Raw genomic sequence first — 24,213 nt, 5'->3', positions numbered from 1 at the left:
ATGAATAGAGCCTATAATCAGATACAAAAATTATGAAAAAGTCGTAGCAAGGAGTAAGGCTCATGTTCATGATAATCTTATTAGCATTAGTTAATGCTCTTCAAACTTTTGGTTTGAATTAACCTCAGTTATTAATTTCAGAAAACATAATCTTAGTACGACTTCTAAAATTAGTCTACTTAAAATGAACATGCTTTTTTATTATAAATGTTTCATGCAATGACTGTTTGTCTCCAGAGTAAATAAATATCCATTAATACCTTATTAGTCATCAGTTTCTTATTATTACTCTACCCTTTTTATTTTGTTTTGTCAAGCATAGATTGTAAATAATCTATTTTGTATATTTTGGATAGCTCTTTCCCAATGTGTAAACCACAAAAATATGTAATCCACAATATTTTTATCAATTTTTAAAAATTTAGAGTCACAGAAATGTTTATTTTGTAAGAGCAAGTATGATGAAAATGATTCCACATAATTTCTTTTATGAATGGCCAGTGTTTTTCTTGTCCTGTGTTCATGGCTGCCCTATATTGGTTGGTTAATATGATGAATTCTAGGCAACCAAATAGGAATAATACAAACAACTTTTGCATTCTATTAATGGTGAAAAAACTAAAGAAAACCACAAACCTTTCCAGATTTAATAGTTATGGACAGCCCTTCGCCCTGAGGTAATTGATGGATTGGCTTTCTGCCCTGATTGGAATAAAAGCCAGCTTTTGTGTGTTCTTTTTGTTTGGGAGCTCACCTTTAGAGGTGACTGTTCTTGGAAAGAGTGTGAATAATGGAAAGAGCCTTGAACATGAGGTCAGAGGACCAGGCTTGGGTTCTAGCTCTTGTTTCTGTGACCTTGAGGAGATCACGTAACCTCGCTGAGCCTCAGTTTCTTCTTCAATAACATGGAAATAATATTGCCTATCTCTGAACATTCTTAAGAAAAAATGGTACATGTAAAACTGTTTTATATACCAAAAAACACATGTACAAATATAAATGTTATTATTATTGTGTGGTCATTGATGATCTACAGGCATTTATCTTTATCTCCTAGCAGATAACTTTTATTATGATTGAAATTTATAAATAGTAAAGGAATAGGAAACAAAATGTGTTACTTTGACAATCCTTGGGGAACATAGCACTGTGTCTGTGGAATCTGACCATAATCGCAGGGCCCTTCCTTGACAAAACATCCATTGGTCAGCCTCCTTCCACATGGGGCTGGTTCATGCTCAGGGGGTCTTCTCCATGTGACCGTGATCGCAAGGCTTGCTTTGGTTGATTGGGCTACATAGTTGCGTGTCTTTTTTTTCTTTCACTACGCTATTCGTATAGCTCCCTCTCAAAGCTGAAAGAAGATCGCAGATACCAAATGACTGTGTATTGATCAAGGTTATATACTTGAATGGGATTTGATGGTTATTATTTTTGGTGTGTGCTAAAACATAACATCCACATCAAACTATCAACATAACCAACATGGAAATGTCAACCTAAGAGTGTCCCATCAGCCTACCTCAGTCCCTTTGGACTTTTTAGTAAAGTACTATGGTATTGACTATGAAGTGTTATAAAATTAGATGTTGACTTGTCATATAAGGCTTGGGAACTTCTCGCAGAATACAAGACCAAGTCTGGGAGAATGGATAAGAATGGGCTTTGTGGAAGTAAAGACAGATGTGGCTCAGCCTGTGCATAGACGGGAGTCATCATTGCTAATTTACTTTTGTGGATGAATTTGAAAGTGGAGTGGGAAATGAGAAGGCAGGGACAAAGCATTTTTCCTGCTCTTTCTACTTACTGAAGTAATGGGATGGAATACACTGGGGTGGGCACCATATTGTTTCTGTATTTCCTGCTTCCCTGCTGGTCCTCAGCCGAGTCATGGCTTGTCAATCCATAGCTCTGTATTTTGATTGTGATGTAAATTTAGGATACTTATCATTTGTTAAAGTATCAGAACAGCATCTTTGGAAAGGAAAAACTTTCAGCACTTATTGATGTCTTCTTCTTAAAGACTATGGAATGCAAGGAGGAAGAGAGGTGGAAGAGCTAGTATAACTTTTGAAACAGCACAAAAGAGGGAAATGGATTCCAAGTATTGATCTGAGAGCCAGTTCTAGACCACAACAGTTTTCACCAGTGCACTGCAAAATGAGAAGATAAGTAGAACATAGTGAGTTTCTCATAAAGCATATTTTATTAATTCACAAGGCTACACTTATTTGGAAGATGATGTTTGTCCTATTTTGGGGTATAAAGGAAAGTTGTAATATGATTGAAATAGTAGGTAGAAGTTATTTTTTTTTCCTTTACTTAGAAGAATAACAAAATTGGCATCCCTGTTTTAGGCCTTCAATTTTTTTTTCAAATTTTTACTTGACCACAAAATTGGTAACTATGGCCTGATATACTGAATTAGAGAGAGAAAAAAACCACATCATCTGTCCATGTCATTAATCAGCTGTGTGACTTTGAGAAATCATTTAACCTCTCTGCAAGTGTTCTTATATTTGCAAAATGGAAACTGTCAACCAGATTCTGTGTATCCCTTAAGGTTGTTATGAAGTAAAATAAGGTCATATATATTTAGGGGCTTAGAAACTAAAGAGAGCTCTGTTAAAGTCATCATTTTTAAAAACCACGATCAGCAGAAGTGGTTAACTTTCAGAATCATTGGCAAAGATTTCAACAAAAATCCATAAACTTTTCTATTCATTAACTTGATGAGTGTAATTGGCAAATACTATAAAAGAAAGTTATGTAGAAAATAGAATGGAGTAGAGTAGAATAGAATGCACGTTATAGGGTCTTCCTAACAAATAATGAAATCCATTGTCTAAAATTCTTGAATCATTTTTGATATCTTATTTGGTCATATAGGCAGTCATTTTCTCTTCTGGAACTCAGCAGAGGGTCACATGTCCGCAATGTGCTGGGTCTGAGAAAAGGCACATGATTATTCCCAAGTGCTGTTCACACCCTGATATGGACAGAGTTTAATACCAATCAAGTTTGTTTCAGGGAACCTTTCTTATTTGAGAAAATTGATGAAGCAACAAGTTAATTGACAGAACACTACACTGGTTGCCTGAACCATTGGCTTGATCCAGTGTGGCATTGCTTTTAAGTTCTTGTCCTAGAATCTGTGAATAAAAAGCAGCTCTTTCTTTTTTTGTTGTTGTTGTTACTATTAATAGTCAGATATGACTTTTAGCTGTGGAGATATCCATTTGGTTTGAGGTCAGGGACTTAATACTCAAAATTCTGGGTCATCTGCCCTTTGTTCTGAAATTACGATTCTTGTTTTCTCTGAAGTAAATATCCCAGAATTAACAATAGGCACAAAACTAATGGGAGCTGTATTATTAAGAAAGAAACAGGCTGAAAGAGAAATTGTACAAGGGCAGAAATGCAAGGCTCACTCTCTGCTTTTAATATGTAAGCAGGTAACTTAAGACCCTCCCAACTGTCCCACCGGTACTGTAGATGGGCCCCTGTGCACCTGGCAGTGCATCTCTGGAACTGTGAGAGTTTGTCTACACTCAGCAGCCTCGCATCCTTGAATCACAATCTGTACCACTTGTGATGACCTTGCTCTCCCATCCCTGGGCACCAAGCCTTACAAGTTGTCACCCTTTGAGTAGTCACTGCAGGCCACCTGGCCGTGACTTCCCAGGTGGCCACTGATCTCTTCACCACGGGGAGCTAACCTTCTGCCGGCCTTCATGTCGCGAAGAAGAGGGGCTCCAGCCTTCACCCAGGGCCTTGTGTGTCCTGATGACTGAACATATGTAGAAATAATACAATGTTTATTGAACACTTAATATGGGCCACACACTGTTTTCCATACTTTATATTCATTCTCTCTTTAATCCTCACCACAAACCTATGTAGTAATTATCCTTTTCTCACTTTAAAGATGAGAAAACAAGGTAGAGAGAGATTAACTAATTAGGTCCACACTTACAAACCTAGGATTCTCCTAATGCTATCCCTCCCTGCTACCCCCACCCCATGACAGGCCCCAGTGTGTGATGTTCCCCACCCTGTGTCCAAGTGTTCTCATTGTTCAATTCCCACCTATGAGTGAGAACATGCGGTGTTTGGTTTTGTGTCCTTGCAGTAGTTTGCTCAGAATGATGGTTTCCAGCTTCATCCATGTCCCTACAAAGGACATGAACTCATCCTTTTTTATGGTTGCATAGTATTCCATGGTGTATATGTGCCACATTTTCTTAATCCAGTCTATCATTGACGGACATATGGGTTGGTTCCAAGTCTTTGCTGTTGTGAATAGTGCCGCAATAAACATACGTGTGCATGTGTCTTTATAGTAGCATGATTTATAATCCTTTGGGTATATACCCAGTAATGGGATGGCTGGGTCAAATGGTATTTCTAGTTCTAGATCCTTGAGGAATGGCCACACTGTCTTCCACAATGGTTGAACTAGTTTACAGTCCCACCAACAGTGTAAAAGTGTTCCTATTTCTCCACATCCTCTCCAGCACCTGTTGTTTCCTGACTTTTTAATGATCACTATTCTAACTGGTGTGAGATGGTATCTCATTGTGGTTTTGATTTGCATTTCTCTGATGGCCAGTGATGATGAGCATTTTTTCATGTGTCTGTTGGCTGTATAAATGTCTTCTTTTGAGAAGTGACTGTTCATATCCTTCGCCCACTTTTTGATGGGGTGGTTTGATTTTTTTTTTTTTTTTTTTGGTAAATTTGTTTAAGTTCTTTGTAGATTCTGGATATTAGCCCTTTGTCAGATAGGTAGATTGCAAAAATTTTCTCCCATTCTGTAGGTTGCCTGTTCACTGATGGTAGTTTCTTTTGCTGTGCAGAAGCTCTTTAGCTTAATTAGATCCCATTTGTCAATTCTGGCTTTTGTTGCCATTGCTTTTGGTGTTTTAGTCATGAAGTCCTTGCCCATGCCTATGTTCTGAATAGTATTGCCTAGGTTTTCTTCTAGGGTTTTTATGGTTTTAGGTCTAACATTTAAGTCTCTAATCCATCTTGAATTAATTTTTGTATAAGATGGAAGGAAGGGATCCAGTTTCAGCTTTCTACATATGGCTAGCCAGTTTTCCCAGCACCATTTATTAAATGTGGAATCCTTTCCCCATTTCTTGTTTTTGTCAGGTTTGTCAAAGATCAGATGGTTGTAGATGTGTGGTATTATTTCTGAGGACTCTGTTCTGTTCCATTGGTCTATATTTCTGTTTTGGTACCAGTACCATGCTGTTTTGGTTACCTTAGCCTTGTAGTATAGTTTGAAGTCAGGTAGCGTGATGCCTCCAGCTTTGTTCTTTTTGCTTAGGATTGTCTTGGCAATGCGGGCTCTTTTTTGGTTCCATATAAACTTTAAAGTAGTTTTTCCAATTCTGTGAAGAAAGTCATTGGTAGCTTGATGGGGATGGCATTTGAGATGGAGTCTCGCTTTGTTGCCTAGGCTGGAGTGCCATGATGCAGTCTTGGCTCACTGCAATGTCTGCCTCCTGGGTTCAAGTGATTCTCCTACCTCAGCCTCCTGAGTAGCTGGGATTACAGGCGTCCACCACTACACCCAGCTAATTTTTGTATTTTTAGTAGAGACAGGGTTTCACCGTATTAAGTGATCCACCCACCTTGGCCTCCCAAAGTGCTGGGATTACAGGTGTGAGCCACCATGCCCGGCCGAGACAGACATTTCTTAAGTTAATAATGGACAAGACCATTTTGAATAGTGGTTAATGATGCAAGGTATTCAAGAGTAACTGCACCAGCCTGCACAACATTGCAAGACCCCCACCTCCAAAAAAAAGAATAACTGATAAAGGCTACCTTACGTTGGCTAGTCAGGAAAGATCTCCCAGAGAAGAACCCTGTAAGCTGAGCCTTGAATAGTACCAAGATGCCGTCAGTAAGCTGGGACAGATGATTCCAAGAAGAGGGAAGAGCAAGCAGAAAGGCTCTGGAACTAGAATGTGCTCGGGATGTTCAGGCAACAGAAAGAAGACCAGTACAGCTGGGGTGAAGTGAGCCAGGGGGCATGGAGCATGATTAGGGCAGAGTCAAGTGGGGCAGATTGTGTGGGGCCATGGGACATGGAAGGGGTCTGGATTTTATTCTGAGTAGGGTGTGACAGTCATGGAGGACTTTCATCAGGCAAGCGACCTGATCTAAACTGTGGAGAACAGGGATTGGAGGGGTGGCAGAGCAGAGGTGGAAATGAGGAGACGTGTTAGGAAGTTTATTATAGTAATCCAAGATTTGGTCCTTTTATCAACTGAACTTGCTGACAGAGGAATTTGGTCATGAAGATGCAGGAGAAATTACAAGCTGGCTTAAAAGGCATTCAAGAACAAAGAGCTTGAAATTTACCGTTAGTTCTTTAACAACTGGCGTGTGTTTCCAAATATTCTTTTGTAAGGCTAGCCCCCCAAAAAATGAGGACTTATTAATCTTTGCGTCTTGTAGGGACAAATGAACAGTGGCCAGTCCCTTCAGGCTGGCAGTAATGGACATTTGTGATTATAAATCTGGGCTGAAAACCAAGTTTATGATAATATTTTACATGAACAATTATGATAATGATACTTATTTCCTAGAGTTCAAGAAAGGCACAATAAAATAATTTATATGTTTGTAAATTATCTCACAAAACTATGGTATTTTTTTCTGTCTAATCATTTTCATGTAAGTTCTGAGTTTATACATACATTGTCATTTTGTTCAATTTTGCATCAATCTAAAGAGGAAATGGGTTAGTTTCTTGCTACTCTAAGTGGGGTCCAGAACCAGCAACAGTGACATCCTCTGGGAGCTTGTTAAAAATGCACGGTCCTGGGCCCCACATCGGATCTACTGGATCAGAATTTGCATTTTAACAAGATCAGCTGTGATTCGTATGCACATTAAAGTTGAGTTAAATGCTTACTTTCCAGTGCTAGTATTTAGTCTGTGTTTATTCAAACTGGATAAATGTCATTTCATTGAATCTCATGTGTGTGTGTGCGCGCGTGCGTGTTTGCACATATATGTGTGTATTTTGCATGTATATGTGTATGTATGCAAAAATTTGACCAGGTGTGTGTGTATGTGTGTGTGTGTTTGTATTTTGCATATATATGTGTGTATGTATATATGTGTATGTGTGTATATACATGTATGTGTGTGTGTCTGTGTGTGTGTGTATATATATGCAAAAATCTGGCCAGGTAGCTAACTATAGTTAATATGTACACTCCTGGCCAGGCATGGTGGCTCACACCTGTAATCCAAAGCAATTTGAGAAGCTGAGCTGGGAAGACTGCTTGAAGTCAGGAATTTGAGACCAACCTTGGCGACATAGTGAGACCCCCCCCTATAAAAAATTAATTAATTAAATTTTACGGATGTATACTCCCTATGAAATAATTAATATGGCTATGTCTGTTAATTTAATTATTGGTGGCAGTGGTTATGAGGGATGGTCTTTTTAGGAGCTGTAATAATTATCTGTCTTACCTCAGGAACATGTGAGTAGGCATTACTTGGCAGCTAGAATAGCTAGTAAAGCATCCAGTAACCCAAAAGGGACTAATTATACACCTTTATTTTTGTCAAAACACATTTTATCTCTATATTTAACACTACTTACTTTTTTTTTTTAAAAAAAAAAAAGCATATTCATCACAATTTCCTATATATCTTGTTTCATTAGGGAAATGCAAAAATAGACTTTCTGAGTAAGAATAATACCAATGCCGTGTGTTTTCAAGTTCCTTGCATAAAAGAAAATACTTTCTACCCAAACCTTATTTGTTGTAGAATTGGTAGAGTGGATTCTTTCCATTTCTGTTTGAGGGTTTCCTTGGGAGTTCTGTTTCTTTTCTATGAAGGTTATCTCTTTTTAAAAAATAAAAATATGGATTTCTCTTCAATTTCAGTATTTCCATGCCATGTTATTGTTATCTAATTTTAAACTGCAGGCCGGGAGCAGTGGCTTACACTTATAATTCCAGCACTTCCAGAGGCCAAGGCAGGCAGATCACTTGAACCCAGGAGTTCGACACCAGCTTGGGCAACATGGTGAAACCCCATGTCCACAAAAAATACAAAAATTAACTGTTCGTAATGTCATGCACCTGTAGTCCCAGCTACTTCGGAGGCTGAGGTGGGAGGATGGCTTGAGCCCACAAGGTCAAGGCTGCAGTAAGCAAGCTGTGATTGCGCCATTGTACTCCAGCCCAGGTAACAGGGTGAGCCCTTGTCTCAAAAAATAATAGTCCAGGTGTGGTGGCTCATGCCTGTAATCCCAGCACTTTGGGAGGCCAAGGAGGGCGGATCACTTGAGGTCAGGAGTTCAAGACCAGCCTGACCAACATGGCGAAACCCCGTCTCTACTAGAAATACAAAAATTTGTTGGGGATGGTGGTACATGCTCGTAATCCCAGCTACTTGTGAGGCTGAGGCAGGAGAATCACTTGAACCCAGGAGGTGGAGGTTGCAGTGAGCCGAGACTGTGCCACTGCCCTCCAGCCTGGGCAACAGAGGGAGACTCTGTCTCAATAATAATAATAATTTTAAGCTGCAGACATCTCCCATTATAGAAATATACTTCCACTGACCTGTTTTATATGATGTGTTCAGTTTATGTGTGCCCTTTATGCTTATTTGATCAAAATTTGAATTCATTTGACCTAATAGAGTTAGCCAGAGAAAGATATGGAGTATTTTTTCTTTTAGAAAACAAATAATTTTTAGATTATGGCATTTTAATGGGAATTAGATAATTCATGTACACCACTTTTTTTTTCTTTTACTTTACCTAGCTCTTTTTAAAGAATTTGTAAAGGAAAAACGATCAACAGCAGTATAAGCTTACTTTTTTTCTTTTTTCTCTTTTTTAATATGCTTACCCAGGCTTACACTTTTAGAAAATCAACTAAAATGTGCTTCATGTTTAAAACTTTTTAAAGAAGCTGAACAAATGCATTTAAATTTTGAGGTGCCTTTTTAATATATTTATTTGTTTCCAAGTCTTGACTGAACTACTGATAGAGTTTTCCTAAGTCGTCTCATTATATGGAGATTTTGCGGTATAAAAGCACAGTACTGCAACTTGATCGCCTTCTGTCTTTTGGTTCTTGACACTGTCTTTCCACTCACCTTATTATTTTAATCAACTCAGTATAGAACTCATTCAGAAATTTGAGTAGAAATACCTGTTGAGGCAGTTTTTATCAAACTCAGAGCCAGTCACTTTTTTTTTTGTTTTTGTTTTTTCTCATTAAACTTTTTTAATGGGTCTCTAAATTCTGTGACAGATTTTTGGTCAAGTTGTTTCCATTAAAAAGTACTTAACTAATAGCTTAAGACTGCCACACGCAAAAAAAGAAAACCAAAGTGGTCCACAAAACATTCTCCTTTCCTTCTGAAGGTTTTACGATGCATTGTTATGATTCATTAACCTGTCTTTCACTACTAAACTTAAATGGCCAGTTGAAACAAATAGTTCTGAGACCGTTTGTTCTTCCACCACTGATTAAGACCAGGGTGGCAGGTATTATTTATTGAATAATGAATACAATAATATTCATTTAGTCTTCTGAGCTTTCTGGGCAGACTTGGTGACTTTGCCAGCTCCAGCAGCCTTCTTGTCCACTGCTTTGATGACACCCGTAGCAACTGTCTGTCTCATATCACGAACAGCAAAGGGACCCAGAGGTGGATAGTCTGAGAAGCTCTCAACACACATGGGCTTGCCAGGAACCATATCAACAATGGCAGCATCACCAGACTTTAAGAATTTAGGGCCGTCTTCCAGCTTTTTACCGAAACGACGATCAATCACTTTTTAAAAAATCATTTTAGAAGTTTCTTCACATCCACTGACATTTTCTTCTACTTCTACCTCCTCCTCATAATTATATCTTTCTTTCTTCTCTTCTTCTCCTTCCCTCCCCTCCCGCCTTCTCTTCGAGAAATATTTTGAGTGTTCACTGTGCCAGGTAAAATGTAACATCTCCTGTAGCAGATTATCAGAGCTTAAATTCCGCCCCCCACCCCGCCTCCCATTTACTGATGAGTCATTTTTAATACTCCTGAGAAAATAGACCCAAAAAGTATTCACTGCCTGTTCCTTTCCCTCAGAGCTGTTATCTGTTAAGGTAGAAGAATATATTTCTGATTCTGTCCTATTGGTGAAAGTGGTATAAGATTGTATGAAAAAAAGTAAATGTTATATTTCACTTATTCAACAAGGTTTCATTGAGCCCTACTCAGTGTCAGGTGCTGCAGAGATGCGGAGCTAGGGCCAGTAGGATAACACAGTCCTGGTCTGGGCTATCTGACTAGAGAATGTTATGTCCATAAACACTGATTCAGATTATTAGCTGAAGTAATTTTGTTTAAGTACAGGTTGGAATTTAGAAAGGCACTATGGTGTCCAAATTATTGCAAAAAAAACAAATTAACACTTTATGTTATTCTCCCTTATAGGGACAGAAGATAGGATTCTACAGTTAGGTTGATATTAACTATCTTTTATCCAACCATAAATATTTTAGAGAAAAAATTTTCTGTAGAAATATTAAACTTTTTGATAGAGAAAGTTCTCTCTCTAGAAAAAGTTTCTCTATTCATTATTTTGGACAGTGGAAGGATACCTCTGCTTGAATAGGTATTTTTTTAATGCTGAGAAGAATTACTTGACCAGGTCCTATGAATTTTTAAAAGTCTGTCCAGTTCAGTTGTAGAATCATCATTTCTAATGTGCAGTTATCATTTACCTTACAATTTCAAGCCTATTAAATTCTGATATCTCAAAAAGCTGTGATTCTCTACTGAAAAGAATCGAGGAGGTTATCATTTGGGCAAAGCTCTTAAAGAGTATTTTCACGTTGTGCTTATATATACTTTGTGAGGTCCTCTGAGATATTGGTGAGCTCCATGGTGGTAAGAAAAGAATGTCATTTAAACCCTGTTTGGAGAACCTTCTCCTTAGGTGGTCCAAGGGAATTCATAGGGTTCATTTTTAATCTATTAAAAAGTATTATACTCATCTTTAAAGGCGACTTCCCCATAATGCCTATATCACTTTTCCAGTTGGTTTGTAAGATACACGTGGAGCCATTCTTACTCTGTTGCATCTCTGTGAGTTGAGAAAAAGAATGAAGACTACAGCAGATTGTGAAAATGACAATTTACTTTCAAATATTACAGTGAAGCTTATGACCTTGTTGCACTGTACTTATAGAACTTTCTTTGGGATTTTTTTTTAATCAAGTTTATTTTCCCTTTGAGTCTGACTTCTAGTGACAGAAGGTTTTTTCTTTTCTTTTTTTTTTTTTTTTTTAGCAGTGTTTATGTATTTAACAGAATTTTTTTGAGATGGGTGCTACAGAATTTTCACAGCATGGGTTTGCATTGGACTAAGACTTTGTGTACGACTTATATCAAGTGGAAAACTTGATGGGCATGGGCTTTAAAAATGGCTTTTTTGTGTGTGCTCTATATTTGAAGCTTTCGTCTGTATTTCCTGTTGGGCTACAGTGTTTTCCAACATTGCCGCAAGAGAACAAAGTAAACATTAAAAAATAATTTTTTATTGAAGAATATGTTTTTCCAAGTAAAGTCCTTATCAAAGAGACTGTCGTGGTGGGTCATCATTCACATATGGCACTGTGTTGCCCTTCTGTATCTTAAGATTTAAGTGTGAAGTCATAGTTAAATAAATTATCTATTTATTTAGAGAGAGGAAGAAACCATCCTAAAGCCAGAAAAGGAAAAACGCTTTTTGGAAACTGTTCCTTTTGGAGGATAAAGAAAGCACATTGTTGAGTAGTAGTCCTACCATTACCCTCCATGTTGCTAATTTCACTATAATCAATCATCTGAGCTCCTGGTCTACATTAAAAGGTTGATATTTGTGTCATATAAAATACCTTCACAGTGGAGCTATTTTTTTTTTTAATTTCCATTTTCAAAGTTGTTTGCAATATATGAAACTTAAATAGAGCTCAGTGGAACCTTAACATTTTGTTCAGCAAACAATTATTAGGCCCTAAGAAATTAGGATTGGATTCATTGGATGTGGATTGGACTTCTATTGATCTCTGCTATAGCAAGAAAAATACTGCCTTACATTATTATTATTTTTAGCAAATTTTGCATTTGGAATTAAGGTGGAGGAGAAATTCAGGCCACCTGAAAGGGAAAATAGATTTCATATCATTTAGGAAGGAACAAATCCTGGCACTGTCCTTGGCTCTTAGCATATAAATTTCCTTTAATAAACTGGAATATCTTGACAAAATGCTCATGGCGAAAATAAATAGCTGTAGATTCTAATAATAAATACAATTAGTGTTTTTAAGGAGGGTAGAGGAAGTAATTAAGTCTATTTCATTATGTCGGGGAAAGACTTGGGAAAGATGGGCCTTATGAAATACATAAGGAGAGGAGGAAGGAGAAGTAAGTAAACTGAGCAAAGTCAGGCTTTGGGGCAAATACATGGCTTATGAGAATTCCCGGGGGGTGTCCTATGGCATAGCTAACATTCATCTTTTAACATTCCTCATTCAATAATTTTTACTTAAAATTGATAACATTTATTTTTAAAACATTTTCCATCAAACTTGTTATTATTTCAGAGTAACCATCCCAATTAACCCATTCATTAATAGTCAGATATGTAATTATTTAATATATTATGGAGGTTTTTAATGCTTTAAATGATAAATGTTGGTAATTGTTAACGTATTATGTGCTAAAAATAACAATGGTACCACAGACGATAACATTGTGTATTCTGCTTTGAAATTTTCAGACTACTTTTACATCTGTTAACTCATCGTATCAATCAATAAATTACCTTATCTGAAATGGAAATTATTTGTTCAAGCTGAGTACACTGATCCCCTGAATATTTCCCCAAATGCCATCTACTTTCAACAACCAGAATGTGTATTACGTTTTATTTGGTTTCATGAAGAAATAAGTACTTTTTCTTTCCCTCTTTCTCATTGGCGTATCTTTGAATTATCTATGTAATGTTCAATACTCTGTGCAGACTGTTGATGATTAGGACCTGTTCTTTTGAAACCAACAAACCAACCAACCAACAAACAAACTCTGTCCTAAGAAGGCTACACAAATTTAAAGGATGCACCAGTTTTTCTCATGAGTGTTAGCATAGGACTTTTACAGACATCCAAATTTTTCATGTAGGTGAGTCAAAGAGATTGACTGGAGTGACTTTGTTAATGTAAAAAGAGACCTTAAAGAATTAAAAAAAAAAAAAAAAAAAAACCACTGACTCTAAAAGGTAAGCATGAAGATGGACCAAGTATCTTATTGCCTCACTGATATTGCCTGCCAGCTGTGAATTTTCTTACTACAATGAATCCCCTCATTTTTATTGCTGTGTGCAAGGTACAGTGTTTCATTTTTCTTCCTACTTGGGCTTCCTGTAGAATGCACACCCCATATAGTTCTCTAAATTCATACTGTTGTGAGAACAAGTACGTCTTTCTCTTCTCTCTTTTGTTAACTGTAAGCCTTGTGGAGCAACAGTTCTTTCGTGCCCTCTGTAAGTTGCTGGCCTCTGCTCAAATTAAACACTGTAAGATTATCAGCAGGTTACAAAGGTGTAGTGTATCTCTCTCTTCTGCATTTTTGTATAAGGTTGTCTTGATCTGAAAAATGCTAACAAATTCAAACGAACTAATCGTCTCACATCCACCCCTTGTAAATTGGGACTTTGTGTCTTCTACATAAAAAGTAGGGAGAACACACGTACAATTTCTGCTCTCCTTTGAGGATTTAAAAAAAAAGTTACGCATATAAAATGCACAGAAATTATTTTTTAATCCAAGTGCTAAGTCAGATCACCTCTCTTTCACCTGCAGTGAAGCAAAATGGAATGTGCCTGGAGCTTTGCTACGAGACAGACTCAGGTTCAAATCTTGGTCCTACCACTTAATAACTGTACGACCTTAGACAAGTTCCTTAGCCTTTCTGAGTCTTAGTTTTCAAATGTATAAAAATCCTCAGAGATCTTCTATATGGAGGTTGTCATGAGAGATAAATGTGGTAAACGATATAAAACATCCAACACAGTGGTGATCCATAAATGTTAGTTTCCATTTGTACTGATTTGCATAGTAACACTAGCTGCTATAACAAATAAACCCCAGTCACCCCAGTGGCTTGATACAGTGATGTTAATTTCTCACTCTTGAAACTGTGTAATGCAAGCGTCCAAGTGAGCGGACAGCCCTTTCAGGTAGTTATTCAGAAATCTAGGCTTCAGCTGTCTTTTGGCTCTGCCCTGCCCCGGGGCTTTGGTGTTCTTTACGTTTAGCCAGCATCTAGACAAAGAGAATGGAGAAGGCATACCCACTTTTCAAGCTCCACATTAATTCTACCTGTGTTCCACTGTCAGGAACAGTTGAATGGTGCCACTTAGATGCAGGGGGACTGGGAAATACAGTTCCAACTGAATGACCACTTTCTAATCATAACTTTGTGCTAAGAAAGAGGGAGAACAATATAGGTGGGTTGGGGCCGTTTATCTATCTCTGCATAGTATTTATTTATTGCCTACTTCACTGCCTCATACATCATCAATTAAGACCCTAGCTATTAACAGTAGAATGGGCAGAAGTGAAGGGATAGATGACTTACAGACCAGGTCAGTAGTTGTAATCTTCTAGTTTTTGTGGCAAATGAGACTATTTCTCTCTTTTCTATATTAATAGATATAGTAAGGAGTCCGATATCATCTGCTTTCTTTTCTACTAGGCATTTATCTTTATTCACTTTTCAAATTTGTATTCCTTAGATCTGTAACAAAAAATAATTCTGCTCTGTGTGTTTTTATCTAAGTGATGACAATAGTTGTAAGTTCGCAAATTTATGTTTATAATTTCTAAAGCATATGCTAAAAGTACACTTACACTGCACACTGTCACAGCCCAGAGGAACTTAAGGAAACTTAACATAATGCAAGTCCTGGATGGAATCCTGGAACAGAAAAAGAACATTATGCAAAAACCAAGGAAATATGAATAAAGTTATTGATTTTAGTTAATAATAATGTATCAATATTGGTTTGTTAATTGTGACACATGTACCATAGTAATGTAAGTGATAATGGGGGAAACTGGATGTAGAGTAAATGGAAACTCTGTACCAGAGCATAATTTTTTTTGTAAATCTAAAGCTATTCTGAAATTAAAAGTTGATTTCAACAAAAGGACATTGCAATCATGGTAGTCTTCGTATTTATTGAGTACCCATTGTGTAATATCATCATTGTTACAAACCTGGCTTCTCTTTTTTAATTTTTTATTACAATTGTAGAAAATTTGTCCCTTCTAGTAACTATAAGGCCTTATGTCTATTTAAAAGCACCTTGCTCAGGTTTGGGCACTAGTAAATGCTCTAAGAATATTTGCTGCTTCTTTCTTTCCTCCCACTCTCTACCTCTCCCTAAGTGCTTCTAGTAATTACAAAAACAACAATATGAACTTTTACTTCACTACTGAAAGGATCAGGCTAATCAGTCATTTAATTTGATGACTCCAGGAAGTATTAGATGTATATGGGGACGTGGTCCCAACGTTCATGTGGTCTATCCCCATCTTCAAGATGCGTAAGAATGAATAGACCATTTTACCAATTAGAAGAATGAGAGTTAATATTCTTTTCTTTTTCAATCTAGAAAAACAAGAGCGTATTATAATAATAGAAATGGTAACATAAGAATAAGGAGATTATAGATTTTTTTCTCTATTCTGAATTTTCTAAACTGTTAGTATTTAATTTTACAGTTAAAAAAGAATTTTCTCTATATTTAAATAAGTGCCTAAAATCTATTCTTGAAAAATTATTTCACATCTTAGTTTTCCAAATATATATGCATACGCACACAACATACACAGACACACGGGGTGTGGGTGGGGAGAGATTCCATATGTCAATATCATGAGGAAGCCAAAGGCTGGTGAAACATAATTTTTACTTAACGTTTGTTTCTCCTTATTTAACTGCCTGAATTATGTAGTAGTAGGATTTATGTCTAACGTTCAATATCTCTGGAAATTCTACAGTAACAGACTTTTAAAACTCTTTCTATGTATGCTTTTAACTTCCTTGGCCTATTCCTTTGGATTATTCTGGCTTCATAATGGTGATTTCCTGATTTCTCTAAACACAGTTGTACCCATTTCAGCAATATTTATATGTGAAAGAAAGTGGAAATTAGAATCCAGATTCGTTGACCCTTGAGATCTTATATTGACCTTAGTAGGTATTAACTTTTTAGATCAATAAACAGCTGTTATTGACCTCTAAGAAAAGTCAATATCTGCTTGTTAATTTGCAGCTTGAAAATGTTATACATTTTGTTCTTCATTATTACCCTACTTATTTCAGCCTTTTAAAAAAATGTCTCTACTGTTTCCGCTCGAGATCATCATGTCTAGATCAACATTCTAGTTTTGGTGTTTAAGGAGATAATCATTGGACATGGTGGTCATTTATCAGTGCTCCATTTTAGTTTCTTACAAAATTGCAACTGTCTGAGATTCATACTGTACAGAAAAGTGAAATATACTTAATTGTACTTGATTTACTATTGTTATTAATGTTTGAGAAACAATTTTAAGTAATCTATATAACTCATGGCAAGAATATTCTGACATGTATATATGAGAAATGAAAAGAAAGTTAAATTGGAAACATGTGGTCTGAAAAGAGATTAATAATGTTTTGCCTTTCTGTGTATAAATGGAAATAATCTGTGTAGATTGAGGTTTAGCACACACTTCTCATGTGGATAAACATTTAAAGCTTTTAGGTAAGGACTTCTTGTGTGGGTCTGAATCTTAGAAGCCTATGATTCTAAAGTTTTATTAAGTGTTTAAGTTTTAAGTATTGATGGAGAAGTCACTTTTCACATCATCATTGTTTTGTATATTAACATGGAAATGTCAAGTTTTGCATAACTTGAAATGTCTCAGAATTGCCTATTGCTGAAATTCAAATGTCAGAACAATACTTCTGCACATATATGACTCTGATATTTCAACTCTAAAAACCTCATAAATGATTCAGTATCAGTTTGGCCTTGTTATGATGTAACTTTTAAAAGAGGCAGAATGATTTAAATCTGTTCTAGAAAATGGTGGTCTCATTCAGTGTAGACATCAAACATGAATCTCTCAACCCATTAATGCTCATTAATTTTTTTATTATGTTACCATTTTGGCAAAGAATTTAAGTTTTCATGAGGACTCTAAGTATTTTGCACCATTGTAAAAATGAAGCTATTTCTTTGTGAGCAACAGGATTGGCTTATATCTTATCCTAATTTGTGGTATTAATTGTTTTAGAGGGCTCAATACTTTTTGTAAAAGAAGATTTTTTTGTTTTTCAAGCGGTGAATGCCTTCTAGGACATAAATGATATATAGAGACCAAAAGGCCTGTAGAAATAAACCTTCTACTATTAATTTACTCTTCCAAATTTTGCATGGCATCTATATATTTAAAATTAAAAGTTTTACAGCTGGAATGAGCCTTGGAGATAAGAAACCTGACTTTGTCATTTTACGCAGAGAAGTGAGTCTTGATGTCTAGTCCCCTTTGTTACTAGCTTTAAATTTTTTATTTGAAAATCTCAATATTGTTAACTGTTACTGATATATTAACAGTTTGAATAAAATAACTTTACTAGTCCCATATTTTTATATTAAGTATTTTTTTTCTTATGGAAGAAAAGCTTTCCACAGGGGAACTTTATTACTTGAAGAATCTTATTTTCATACATATTCTTAATAGCCTCTTTTACTTTCTCTTCTAGGATATAAAGTTTTCATAATTAAAATTTGTCAACATTTCAATATGATAAAATTGATATGTTTAGTGGCCTGCTATTCCAGAAACTTTTAAAAATGCCATTAGGGTCATAACTTGGAGTGTGTACCTTGGCATGTTTAATTTTTCCTCTGCTTGGAGATTAGTGGAAAATAAGCTCTGTAAATTAAATTTTATTGCAAAATTATCTTCCGATGTTCAGCAGTAAAGATAATATTGAGTGATAAGGCTGGAGTGGATTTTATATAAAGCAATTACAGCATGAAGACCACAATCCGAAGGAAAATATTGCTCAGGATTTCCTATAATCTGTAGAAACGTCATTTTGGAATGTGTTTAAAATTACCTCATTTTGTGCAGGTGATTATAATACTTAAGGTATATCGCAGTTTGAAAGCAGCATTACTGAATAATTTTAAGGACCATTTATATATGGTGGGAGGAACAGATTATATTCACACTTGGACAATTGTTACCTTTTCAAAATGTTTCTCCACTACTGGAGATTTTTTGTAAAGCTTGCTTTCTCCAGTGAGCCCATCTCTCTCTTTAGATAACTGCATACAAAAGGTGGGATCAAAATGCCCACTGTGTATTTTACTCTCACCCTGGCATGTGTAAAGGAGGACTTCTGCTCCAGGGCTCCACCATGTAGATGAAGAAGCACCTGGTGTTTTAATAACTTTATTTACACCACAACTCTTGAATTTAGCCTTTACATAGCAATTAGAAACAGATAAGAACAAAGATACTGTTCTTGAATGAGGTAGAAAAGGCTTGGTTTGAAAGGGCTTCCTGCAAATAAAATTGAAGAAGAAAATATGCATGCACATGTGTCTGTAGCCACCCACCCCTCAACTCCTGTTCATGTGTGTTTCCTGGACTTGCATTCTTCATTCCCCAAAAATCAAGGCACCTTTAGTGAATGTCTAGTCTGAGCAAGTCAGTGTCTCTAAGTACCAGAATGATGGAGACAGAGAAATCACAGTGTATGGCAGTGTCAGGACTGGGCTTCAACCCAAGGAAGTGAAAATCCAATAGTATTATACAGTAGAAATTATTAAAAGAATCTGTTTCCTAATGGGCAGAGGATCCTGTCATCCTTTAATTTTTTTTTTAAAAAAGGCATCCCCTTTAATAAATAATCATGTAAAAGGGAAAAATCCTCTGATTTGAGAAGAAGTTATTTTTTACTTCTTTACACGGAGCTGGGAGAAGACAGCTTACTGATTCAGTGTGCATAAATACTTATCATAGACTTACTGTGTAGCCATTACTTTAGGCAATTCATCCAGCTAAATAGCCTCTAATGCTATCATGAATGAAGACTATAGCGGTTTATCAAGATGAAAATAGCCCATTAAGAATTGATCTGAACCAGTTTAGAGAAGCAGAGCCTGAGACCTGGCCTGTGCAGCTTTGGCTAGTAAAAGTTCACTTGGTGCTGGGCATATACCAGCTCCACAGGCCCCAACTTTATTAGTGTGGAGATAAGCTGATTAGGTCTTGTCAATCAAAGGTGCCCATATCTCAATTGAGAGACACACACTCTCTCTCGATTTTTCTTTAAGCATTGAAGCAGGCAACAAAGAAAGAGATGTGTGGTATGCATCCCTACGGTTGTCACCATGCAGGGTGCAAGGGTCCTGTGATGATGTGGTGACTGTATTAAAGAGTACATCAATTTGTTTTAAAGTGTTTTGATTTTTTATGGTGGCATTAAGAGAGAGAACATTGTGGTTGCAGCTTTACTAGAAAGCAAAGAGTTCTAGAAGAAGAAAAAAAAAGTGTTTCTTTGAAGCCTACCAGGGCTTTGAATCTTGCTGTGCCAATGGGCGCTTAAGTGCTCCCGTAACTGGCAACCTCAGATCCACCATCAGCTTAGGAACTACCATCCTCTCCAAATTATTCATTTAAAGGAATAGGAAAAATTGTGTAAATTGACCTAAGCAATATTAATGATGATTGACCGCAAGTTTTTCTTTCTTTAAGAGATTTCAGATTTTGGATAAACATATAACACATGTTGGTTACACTCATGTGCACTGATTCTGTTGTAAAGAACAGAGATACTTCTAAATTTTGCCCAAGTACAGATTGGCAACATTGCTGCATTTAATTGTTTTATACATAATAATGAATGCTTTACTTTGTATATCTGGAAAATAAACCTGACTAATAAATATAGGCTGTCAAAGTATAATTCTGTAGGGCTTCAGCTTGAGACCTCATCATCTCGTCAGTATTGAGAAAAAGGTAGAGCGATGGTGTAGGGGGAAAACCTGGCCTTTTGTTCTTTACATCTGAAGTTTGCTCACTGCAGGCCTCCTTCCCACTTCAAATGCAACAACAGAAAGGAGGCCTTCCTCTTCTTCCCTCACCCTACATGCACCTCCCAGTGCTGCCATGCTGCACAGCCACGTTTCCACAGTGGATTATCTCTTTATCAGCTATTCTTCCCTTCACTCCATCCATTTTTCACTAACCAATCAGGCAGCCCTCTTAGGAAAGACTGGTGCTTACTACAATAAAATGTTAATTCTGTACGCACAGAGCCACACAGCCATTCTAGATGTTGCTTGTGACAGAAAAGCATTCATGTACCCCAGACATGAAGAATACCTGTATTGGGTGTCTTATGAGAAAAAAATGGGGGAAATAAAGTGATGATGGGTAGCAGTTACTGAAATGGAAAAGGTATTCTATTCTTTACAGTGCTGACCAGCCAGAGTGGCCACACACGTGTGTGGGGATGTACTCATGGGTACCTAAAAACATGCATCCTGCTTTTAAGGCATCTGAGATAGTAAAAACTCGTTTGTCACTTGTAGTTCTCACTGACCCAGATGGGGTAATTGCACTGCTGAGTCTGGTCCACTAAGTGTATGATCTTGAAAGGCCTTCTGACTCTAGAAAGATCAGGGTGAGCGATGCTTAGTAATGGGTGTACTTTAATATATAAAGATTTTCTACTCAGGATTCTCTGCTTTGAGATATTTTATTACTGGATTATCTTAATAGTGATAGGTCTTTAGAGTACTTACTATGGTTTTTTTTAAATAAGAAAACATGTCATATGCAACTTTCCAGAAATATCTTTTTAAAAAAGTATTGATGCATTCGCATGTGAAAGGAACTTGGCTAAGCTCCTTCTCGTGGTTTAGGTTTCTAGTTTAATGTTATGTCTTCAGAGAAGACTACCCTGACCACTCTTTCTAAAGCAGGCTTCCCCTGAATCTTACCAAGCCCCTTCCTCATAACATTAATTGGAAGGAGTAATCCATTACTCATTTTTTGCTTGCCTTCTCCAAAAGAATGTAAGCTTCCTGAGCGGCATTTTGTTGAATGATTGAAAGAAATGGGCAGCTATATTCCTTTACTGCAAATAGAAGTGCTTTTATTTTTATTTATTTATTAATTTTTTTGAGATGGAGTCTCGCTCTATCGCCAGTCTGGAGTGCAGTGGCATGATTTCGGCTCACTGCAACTTTTGCCTCCAGGGTTCAGGCGATTCTCCTGCTACAGCCTCCCGAGTAGCTGGGAGTACAGGCGCGCGCCACCACGCCTAACTAATTTTTGTATTTTTAGTAGAGACGGGGTTTCACCATGTTGGCCAGGATGCTATCTCTTGACCTCGTGATCTGCCCACGTTGGCCTCCCAAAGTGCTGGGATTACAGGCGTGAGCCACCGCACCTGGCCAGAAGTGCTTATTTCAAAAAGTTTCTCACTTACCTTTAGTATTATAATAATTATAGCCATTTCCCATCCCAGACCGCTTTTAAGAAGATTTAGTGTGGTTCTGTGACATTTTAGAATTAATCTTTGTCTCTTATTGTTTTGAAATTCTTAATACATTCAAGTGGTTCTCTCAAAAAAAGAATATTGTGCTTTATTCGGTGAAGTTATAATTGAGAAAAGTATACTCAAGTTAGTCTACAATGCAGACTAGTGTATACTCATTAATAAGCATTTGGTGGTAAAGATTTTAAGCCAATAATGAATCTGGGTTCCCTTTTTAATTTGCTGCATGCTTTAGTTATTGAGCTTTGTTTCTTTTCCACTATTTACCCATTCCAATTTCATAAGTTTACTTTGGTAATTGTTTTTAGGCTATAAAATTAATAGTGAAAATTAGGTTCCAGTGTGATCATGTTGCTTTATCATGAATTGGAGCATAATGTTTGTTTTGCTGAAATTTTGTAACAAGGAGTAGGCAGAAATGGTTGGACTAGGGACATTTACTTGTAGTGTCTTTGTGTAAATCTCAGTTTTCCACTTTATTATATGATAAGTAAAACACATAACCATTTATCTTTGGTTGCCTATAAGGATACAACAAATAATTAACATGAAGCTGTAAGCATCATCAGTTCATAACAATGATTTCTGAAAACTGTTTACTTTTTGTTTAAATTTGGAAGTTTAACTCAAATGGGAAAAAGATATTTTAACATGGTTCTCAGATCACTGATAACTGAAAAATTCTATTAGAATAATGTAGGAACTCACACCACAAAATAGATCATGCTTACAGTCAGCACTTGAAAAAAACATTCTGGAAAAAAGTCTTTAAAGAGACTTTAGGGAGACCCTAGAAATATATGGAAGAATATTGCAAACTAAAGGCTATTGTCTTCTCTTTCCCTCTCAGAAAGAGATTTTTATAAATAAAGAAATACTTTTCTGAGTTGCTTTTATCATCAACATTTCACTCCCCGAAAATTAAAAAATCTGTCATCAAACTCTTACCAGAATTTACCAATTCCACCTGATGTTCTTAGCCCCTGAGACACAACTTTTTTTATTTCATAAAAGCCAAAGGAGTATTCTGAGTCCTTTGATGAACTTCCCTTCAGAAAAAATAAAATAAAATAAAATAATGGCAAATGCCTATTTTTCTGCTTCTCAAATGACCTTTCCAATACTCGTCATATATTCCTGAGTTACCGCTGGTTTATCGGGAGCAAACAGGCAGATATAACTTACGACACTGCAGGTTTGAAGTATCATCATCCAGAAACAATGATGGTTTATTATTTAAAAACAGTCTATATTTTTTCATATTCTTCCTTTAAGCCTTAATGTTTGTCCGAGAATTAAAGGGCCACACTCTTCTGTTTCTGTGTGTTTACCTTGCAGTTCTGCTTGGCAAATGTTTATTTCTGGAAGTAAGTATGAAATGTCAGTATATTTAGGATAATTAAGTCAATATTACTCCAGTTTGCCTTGTTTTTAGAGTGCTATATTTTCCCAAGTAATAAATTCCAGGTAACTTCCAGAAATGGAAGGATTTAGAAAGTAATATTATCTTTGTGTGTGTATGTGTGTGTGTGTGCGCGCGCGTGTGTATATACACACACATATATAACTATATAAAATAGATTTTCTTTTATGACAACATCTGAGTGTCTCTTGATTTAGATAGTTTTATCATAGCAATCACATGTTGTGGGGAGTTCTTTTGTACCATTAATAATAACTAAAACACAATCCTCTTCCTAAAGGAGAGAAAGAGAGAGAAGAGGGAAAAGGTGGAATTTGAAAAGGGGGAAAAATCTGTTCCTATTCCTTCCCTGAGGCTGAACTGTTTATCACTCTATCCTCATTCGATAAAAGTGAATTTTATAATAAAATTTTCCCTAATCGGGCACTGTCAGTGGAGGTGTCTTATCGCTGAGAGGAAAATGACACCGATCCTATCGGAAAACAGAAACGATGTCACCATGTTCCCAATCACAGCTCTTCAGCCCCCATATCTACCTTCTCCACAAACACCAAGCAGTGCTTTTTTCATAAGAACATCAAAACCCAGCAAAGTCATTAAAATTGCACCCGCGTAGAGTTGCAGGGACCAGCCGTACTAGCACAAAATGGGATGTGGGAAAACAGACTCTCTAAATGTGCTAATTCCATTGTCACGTGTTTACGGCTTAATTTTAATCAGTTAAAAAAGCCACACATTGCAATAAATTGGCATTATCTTCTGTGACACCAGAAGACACAGTTGGTTCAAGGATTTAGAGGGTCACTGGCAACAGTATATAGTATTACAGACAAAGTATTTTTACGCTTGAACTACGGTAGCTAAGGTACAATCCCCAGTTAAGACTGCAAACAAAGGCTATAACCCACATGGTACCAAGTTCAACTTGCAGATCACCTTCATCCTTGATGGACTTTGTATGCAAAACAAAGAATTTTGAGAATTTTTTTAAAGGGTCATTCATTCATCATATAAAAAAATTTTTAAGTAGCCTTTCAGTGCTGTAGCCTTATTGCCTACTTGGCAATAGACCAAATGTTCTTCCCATAGGTCCTCTCAGTAGACTTGTTTTCCAGTCCTGATGTTTC

The 24,213-nt window shown here is 36.6% G+C and overlaps 1 protein-coding gene across 20 annotated transcripts in view; it reads left to right on the top strand.

Moving 5' to 3' along the window:
* VTI1A (vesicle transport through interaction with t-SNAREs 1A) overlaps positions 1-24,213 on the top strand; it is a 380,208-nt gene that overhangs the window by 92,874 nt on the left and 263,121 nt on the right. The window lies entirely within an intron of this gene.

This window comes from Papio anubis, chromosome 11, assembly GCF_008728515.1.
Source record: "Papio anubis isolate 15944 chromosome 11, Panubis1.0, whole genome shotgun sequence".
NCBI classification, from domain to species: Eukaryota; Metazoa; Chordata; class Mammalia; order Primates; family Cercopithecidae; genus Papio; species Papio anubis.
Note: the sequence above shows the minus strand (reverse complement) of the source record. Positions and strands in the feature narration are given on the sequence as shown.